Here is an 8955-nt window from a genome sequence, read left to right on the forward strand (position 1 = left end):
CAGGTACCATAGCACTGGGGCTATTAATTTCCAAGGATATCATGAAGGTAAAGAGTGAGGGAGACAATAAGGGCAAGTGAAAACACCATGAAGTTCACATTTCTTGTTAAGATTCAACCATTTTTCTTGACTAAACACTAAGTTATTGTAAATATTTAATTTCCAGTTTTGAAAAATTTTGTTTTGACGTATTTTACCAGTGTTCTTGTAGCTATTTTAGACAAGAAGACTTTTTTCTTGTCATTTCAGATGGTGCTGCCTTTTCTAATTTAAGTGAATATTTTCATATTTATAGTTCCAGGTACATATATAAATATGAATATTTTCATATTTATAGTTCTAGGTACTATAAATGATTTTTTATTGAAACCTGGGCGTTTTGGGTGTTATGACACTATGGACTTTATTTAAATCTTTTTTTCTCCCATGCTGTCTGGAAAAGAGGGGTACTTCCTCATTTCTTCCAGATAGGAGTGGAAGTCCAGATTCTCCATCTGACCTTTACTAATATCCAGTGGCAGAGGCTCATTCTTACTGCTGAGCGTAGGTAGGAATTGATGCTCTTTTTTGGGAAGAAATAGATAATTTTTACAGTCTTACATATTAGTAAAAACTTTCCCACAAAGAACACTCCAGGCCCAGAATTCTACCAAACATTTAAAGAAGTAATAACACCAATTTTCCATAGTCTACTCCAAAAAAAGAAGAAGAGGGAACACTTTCCTACCATTCTCTAATGTGAACACTATTCTGATACAAAAATAAAACAAAAGTTTACAAGAAGACTATACCAATATAAAGTATGAATATAGATACAAAAATCTTCACTGACATTTTAGCAAATCATAGATATATGTGTGCATGTGTATGTACATATATGCTATATATATTATATATATACATACACACACACACACACACATGCGCGAATGATACGTTACGTTCATTGTATTTATTTGAGACAAGGTGTTGCCTCGTCACCCAGGCTGGAATGCAGTGGCATGAACGCAGCTTACTGCAGCCTCAACCTCCTTGGGTCAAGTGATCCTCCTGCCTCTGCCTCCTGAGTAGCTAAGACTACAGACATGTGCCACCATGCCCAGCTAGTTGCTTAACTTTTGATAAAGATGGGGTTTCACTTTGTTGCCCAGACTCGTCTTGAACTCCTTGGCTTAAACAATTCTCCTGCCTTGGCCTCCTGAAGTGCTGGGATTACAGGCATGAGCCACTGCACCTGGCCCAATAATATGTTATAACCACATGGGGTTTATCTCAGGAATGCAAGGCTGTTTTAATATTTGAAAATTGATCAGTAGCATTTATCATATTAACAGTCTAAAAGGTACAGTCTATGTGATCATCTCATTTACTACAGAAAACAATATTATACAAAATCCAAATGTTCGTGATGAAACCTCTCAGCAAACTAGAAATAAAATGAAACTCCTTCCTGGTAAGGGGCACCTACAAAATATCTATAAGTACCATCATAATTAATAGTGAAAGACAGTGCTTCCCCACAAAATTGAGAGTAAGCCAAGGACATCTTTTCTCAAAACTCCCATTTGAATTTTTACCATAGATACTAACCAATGTAATAAGTCAAGTAAAAAAAGGGAATACAGATTTTTTAAAAGTAGAAAACTGTTTTTCTAGTTTTTACATGTTTTAGACAACAGGATTGTCTATGTATATATAAAAAGATACTAGAACTAAAAATTAGTTTAGCAGGGTTGTAGGATACAAGGTCAATATGCATAACTCAATTGTATTTCTATATATCAGCAACTAATAATCTGAAAGTTAATAATATAAAAATACCATTTACAACAGCATCGCAAAACCAGAAATACTTTGGGATAAATTTGATAAAATATGTACTTTGAGAATAAACCAACATTGCTAAGATACCTAATTAAAGAAGACCTAAATTGATTTGAGAGTCATATGGTCTTCTTGTTAGGAAGCTTTTTTGTAGCAATTGATAAACTAATTCTAAATTTTATGCATACAAATTATAAAACATTAGTGAGTTATATAAAAGAAAAACTAAGTAGGTAGAGAAATATACCACATTCACTGGAAGGCTTAATGTTGTTGTTAAGGTATCATTAATTCCCAAATTTATCTATACTGTCAACACAATCCTAGTGAAAATATTAGCAGGTTATTTTGTTGAAATTCATAAGACTGCTAAAATTTATTTGTAAATTGTATGGATCTCTAATTGACAAAACAATTTTGAAAAAAGAAAAACTTGAAAGCCTTAAACAACCAGATTTCAAGTCTTATTATAAAGCTACAATCAAAACAGTGTGATATTGATGTAAAGAAAGACATACAGAAGAGTGGAACAGAAAAGAAAGTTGAGAACTAGATCTACATAACTATATCAATTGATTTTCAAAGAAAGTCTGAAGGCAATTCAATGGGAGATAGAAAACTCAGGGCCAGGAGTGGTGGTTCATGCCTGTAATCCCAGCACTATGGGAGGCTGAGGTGGGCGGGGGGGGGGGCTTGAGTCTCAGGAGTTTGAGACCAGTCTGGTGTAGACCTGTTGAAAGCCCATCTCTCCAAAAAAATACAAAAATTCGCCAGGTGTGGTGGTGTACACCTGTAGTCCCAGCTACTCAGGAGCCTGAGGTGGGAGGGCTGATTGAGCTGGGGAGGTTGAGACTGCAGTGAGCCATGATTGCACCACTGCACTCCAGCCTGGGTGACAAAGTGAGACCCTGTCTCATTAAAAAAAAAAAAAAAAAAGAATAGAAAATTCAACAACTAGTGCTGGAACAATGTATTATTAAACAAAGATAAAGCAAGATTCTTAACCTCTATTTTATACCATAAATCAAAATTAACTCAAAATTGATTATAGATCTAAATGTAAACACTAACACTATATGATACACTGTTATTAAAATAAAAAGGCAAAAGACAGATTGGGAGAAAACACTTTCAAAACATATATGTGAAAGGAATTGCACTTAGAATATATAAGAAACACTTACACCTCAATAAGAAGATCCAGTTTTAAAATGGACACTGCACCAAAGAAGATACACATAGGATCAATAAATATATGAAAACATATGCTACATAGAATTTTCATATGGCCCAGAAAGTCCACACTTAGGTATCTACCCAAAATAAATGAAAAGGTATATGCATTCAAACTCTTATGTATGAATGTTATGAATATTCTGCATTATTTATAATAGTCAAAAAAGTTGAAACAACCAAAATGTCCATCAACTGATGAATGTATAAACAATATATAGTATATTCAGACAATAGAATATTATTGACTAACTAAAAGCAACAAAGTACTGATACATGCTACCATATGAATGAACCTCGAAAGCAAGATGCCAAACAAAAAAAGCCAGTCACAAAGGGCCTCATATTGAACTACTCCATTTATATAAAATTTCCAAAACAGTCAACTCTCTGGAGACAGAATGTAGGCACATTATTTCTGGAGCAGGTGGGGGAAGGAATGGGAAGTGATCATTATTTGGTACAAGATTTACTTGAGAGATGATGAAAATACTTTAAAATTAGATTGTAATAATGATTACAACTCGTTAATTATACTAGAAACAACTAGATTGTAGTCTTTAAACGGTTGCACTTTATAGTTTGTAAATTAAAACTCAAAAAAACTATTTTTTTTTTTTTTTGAGATGGAATGTTGCTCTGTCACCCAGGCTGGAGTGCAGCAGCATGATCTCGGCTCATTGCAACCTCCGCCTCCTGGGTTCTTGCAATTCTCCTGCCTCAGCCTCCCGAGTAGCTGGGACTACAGGCGCACACCACCACGCCTGGCTAATTTTTTGTATTTTAGTAGAGATGGGGTTTCACTGTGTTGCCCAGGCTGATCTCGAACTCCTGAGCTCAGGCAATCTGCCCGCCTCGGCCTCCCAAAGTGCTGGGATTACAGGCGTGAGCCACTGTGCCCGGCTAAGAAAGCTTTTTAAAATGATCATTTTGGCATGAATTTGTTCAAATTGCCTTCTTTCTTCCATCTACTGCACTACACACTTTCCTGACCTGAAGCCCAACTAAAGTTATGAACTTATGTGGGCCAGCTTTTAAAGCTATTACATTTAATTTGGAAAATGCATTTCATTTTCCAAAACAGCTTGATAAAGTGACTGTTAGAATAACTAATTCATTAGGTCAGGGACGGTGGCTTATTTCTGTAATCCCAGTACTTTGGGAGGCTAAGAAGGGTGGATCCCTTGGACCGAGGAGTTCCAGATCAGTCTGGGCAACATGGTGAAACCCTGTTTGCACAAAGAAGTACAAAACATTAGCCAAGCGTGGTGGTATGCGCTGGTAGTCCCAACGACTTGGGAGGTTGAGGTGGGAGCATCACCTGAGCCTGAGAGGTCAAGGCTGCAGCGAGCAGTGATTGTACCACTGAACTCTGGCCTGGACAACAGAGACAAACCTTGTCTCCAAAAAAAAAAAAAAGAAAGGATAACATTAATTAAAGTCAGCCTATATGTCAATTAGCTACTTATTCTTCAAATATCTTATGTGACATGATGCATTAAGGCTTCAGTTCTCTTGTCCATCTCAATCCTAGGATTAAAATATACCATCTAATTTTAGAAGACAATAAATAATGAAATATGACAGTTCATAAGAACTTTATTGTATATAGCATGTAAACATTTTTATAGAATGCATTATGGCATTTCCATTAAAGCCATTAAAGCAAAATGTTTACATTAAATAAGTTCAATTTTAAACAAACAAGACTGGGAAATAGTGCTTACATCATAATATTCCCTTTCACACCCATCCCTGATTAATAATATTAATGTTTTATATGCAACTATGAATTTATATTATAGAAGCCCATACTTAAACCTTAAGAAAAAAACTTTCGTAAAAATAATACAGAGTAACAGCTTCAGAATGTACTAACATATACCCTTATATAGTTCAAGTACATTTCAGTAGTAATAAAGACTGTAATATATACTATAAAGAATGCTGGATTTTACTAGTTTTTTTTTTCCATAAAGAACAGGTAATCTGGGAATATCCCATATTGAAGATATCGGATATTTTGTAGTTATTAACATGATTTGGCCAATCCTACCTATTTGTATTATTGACATCTGATCCAAATATGATTTTATGATTTGATAACTTTAAGAACTGCCTTACTTTTTTTTTTCTTTTTTTTTTTGGAGACATGGTCTCACTCTGTCTCCCAGGCTGGAGTGCAGTGGAGTGATCTTGGCTCACTGCAACCTCTGCCTCCCAGGCTCAAGTGATCCTCCCACCTCAGCTTCCCCAGTGTCTGGGCCTACAGGTGCACACCACCATGTCCTGCTACGTTTTTGTATTTTTTATAGAGACGAAGTTTCCCAATGTTGCCCAGGCTGGTTTCAAACCCCTCAGCTCAAGCGATCCTCCCATATCAGCCTCCCAAAGTGCTGGGATTACAAGCCTGAGCCACCCTGCCTGACCAACTGTCTTACTATTCTGCCATTAGTGGATGTCTGCAGATTCTTGAAACTCACTATTATACTTTGTGATCTATGTAGATGTATGAATATCTTTAAATTATTAACACGAGTGAAACAACAAAGCTACTTTATGATAATCGTAGCAAAAATAATTGCAAATCTATTCTAATCTAAACTAGATATGTTGGTAGCTCTCAAGGTTGAGATTCTGGGGAGAAATTTTCCAACATTATAAACTATAATTAATTTACTGAACTCTCACAAGTGGATGCATTTTTATCTACTTTTAAATTTTCTCTTCTTGACTTCCTCTTACAATTTTGAAATCCATACTGACTTTTTCTCCCAAATGAATTCACTCAATATATAAAAGATAGAAAATTGCTAGATTCCTCCAAAGACATTTCTCTTTCTTACCTTAAGTCTTAGCATACAATATTTTTCTTGTAAAAATGAGTATAACCCTCACCAAAGTTTACATGTGAGTCAAGAAAGATAGCAAATATTTCTTGATATTCACACCAATAACTTTCAAGTTTTATTTTAGACACATTTAATAATTAGTAGTCAGAATGTTAGTAAAGCAACTTTTGAAAATAAACTACATGAAATATTTGTTTACTTTTAAGAAATAGGATTACTTAGTAAGAAGTATTAATGCTACTAATTCTTTTTTTAATGCTGCTAATTCTTTAGAAACACTACAGAAAACTATTATTGAAATCAATATCCCTAGTTTTCCAGTTGAACATGGAATCAGGAATGCAATTCCTATAAGAAGAGTTTATGATTTAAAATAGACCATACAAATAAACATATTAATTTCTCATAAAGAGTAGAAGTAGTGAGATCAGATCAAATTATCAACCATGCAAATAAAAGAATTACTTGAAGCAAGGACTTAGAGTCAGTGCTATAAAAGCACACTCAAGTTGTACATTTCCAAAGTACTTTTGTATGGTTTTTTTGCACATAAAATTGACAAATAAATTTAATCTGCTTGTGTCTATGCAATATGTAGTCCTAATTTGCAACATGTCTTTTTAAAGAATTTTCAATATGACTTCAGTAGATATCTAGCCTAAGACAGTAAAGAGTGATACAAACTAATTCAAATTAATGATTTAAACCAATTAAAAGTATTGGCAGCAATATTAAAATAAGCTTAGTTATAGAAGTATCTGACGGCTGCTATGTTTTAAATTTTTGCTGAGATTTACCATTTTTTCAAGAGATTAATTTATTGCCTAAACCATAATGTTTATATTAAGTTAAAAATGTCAGTTTAGGCTTCCCCAATAAGAATTAAATGCCAACTGAATAATTTTGAATCCTCTCTGTCTGAAATTGTTCTTAATTGCCAAGCCAAAAAGGCGTATGTTTCAGTTTACATGTAATTCAAATTGATAGGTTAATATGGCTGATAAGCACCATTTCAATAGCATCTCACTTGTATATATGATAATTTCAAACAAGAAATTATAATTTCTAAATACTATTCTAAATTTCTGAGATTAAGACTAAAGAATGTGAAGATTTTTATTTTCCACTAACTGTTATTGGGGCATCCATTGGGTCACTTGGGTTATAACAATTGCATGTGATTTGCCACAATTGTGTAATCTTAAAACACCTAAAATTTAAAGAATAGACAGTAGAGTGTGTATCCTTAAAATGGGAAGTTGCTGTCCATCACTTATATAGTATCAGTTATACGAGATGAATACATTCTGAAGATCTGTTGTACAACATTGTACCTTTAGTTAACAATAGTCTATTGTGCACTTAAAATGTGTCAAGGGGATCATCTCATGTTTAGTGTTCTTAACACACACACACAGACACACACACAGACACACACAGGAGAGGGGGAAAAGTATCTGCAACACCAAGAATGAGTCTCTAAAATAGAATCACCCTTTGTTTAGAGAGAAAACTACTTTACTTAACTTCTTACTAACTGGAATTGTCCTATGCCCAGTGATATATAGATTACAACCTGAATATTTAGAAAACTTCAGATATACAACATTCTTTCCCCTCTCCATATATAAGGTAGAAAATTACCTGGAAATATTAGTATGTCTTTCACATTCAGAGATAGCATAAAAATGTTTGGCAGATCATATGTCCTAACTTTAGATTTACACTATCTGTTTGTTTACTAGAGTTAGTATTGAAGAGCAAGTTAATTTACATCATCACACAGATATCTTTGATACCTGTCTCAGCTTTGTGGTAGAAATTGACTTCCCATTAAAATTGCCTGATAAAATACAGGATAACATGTTAAATTGAATTTTAGCTATATGGTGAATATTTTAGCACAATTGCATTTTGATTATCACAAGAAGGATATTTATACTATAAAATAGTTGTTTATCTCTGTGAATTTGGGTTGAAGATTTGTGAAGGATTAAGATGATGAATATAATGATTGACTAGGTTCGACTTACCACTCTCTACTACCTAACACATTTAGCCTGTGATATAATTGTGATCATGTCTACAGTGAGATGGAGTAAACAAGAAGACATATTTGAATAAGTTACCAAGAATGAAATTCAAAGAAATGAAGAAATTAAAAATATGAAAGAGAAATTAAAGGATATGGAGAATATGGTATGCAGATTTAACATTCATCAAAGTATAATGTCAGAAATAGATAACAGAAAGAATAAGAAAGAGGTGATATTAAAAATATAATGGCTGAGAGTATTTCAGAAATTACGAAAGAAATAAATCCTCAGCTTCAGGAAATCTGGTGAACCCCACATAGAATATATAAAACTAAATTCACACCTAGATATATTATAATAAAACTACAGAACTCCAAAAACAAAGATATGCTCTAAGCAGCAAAATAATATGTAATTGACTACAGAAGAATTACATTTAACTTTTTAGATGACATCTCAGTAGCAACAGTAAAATCTAGAAGACCCTATAACATCTACAAAGAGATTTTTAAAAATGGGGATTTGGGACAAGATGGCTGCCTAGAAGCAGCTAAGGTGCATGGCTCTCTCAGGGAGGAACAAAAGGGGCAAGTAAATATAGCACCTTCAACTGAAGAATCCAGGTACTCACATTGGGATTAATCAAGGAAACAACTCGACCCACAGAGAATGGAGAAAAACAAGATAGGACAACAGCCCACCTGGGAGTGACACAGAGTCAGGAGAACCTTCCCAACCCAGCAAAGCAGTGAGTGAATGTTTGACCCCAGGAAACCATGCTTCTGCCACTGATCTTTGCAGCCCTTTGGTTGGGAGACTACCCTCATGGAGACACTCCACTGTGGCCTTCAGTCTGACACTCGTGTAAAGTCTCAGCAGAGCAGCCACTCAAGCATGCATGGAGGTTCAGGAGCTTTACATACTCCAGCTCCGGGCTTCCTGGCAAAAGTGACTGCAACTCCCGCAAGGCAAGAGGTTGAACCTCCACACACACTTCTAGGAAGAGCGCT

The sequence above is a fragment of the Sapajus apella genome, unplaced genomic scaffold (assembly GCF_009761245.1).
Source record: "Sapajus apella isolate SASKATOON/1434 unplaced genomic scaffold, GSC_monkey_1.0 scaffold164, whole genome shotgun sequence".
Lineage (NCBI taxonomy): Eukaryota > Metazoa > Chordata > Mammalia > Primates > Cebidae > Sapajus > Sapajus apella.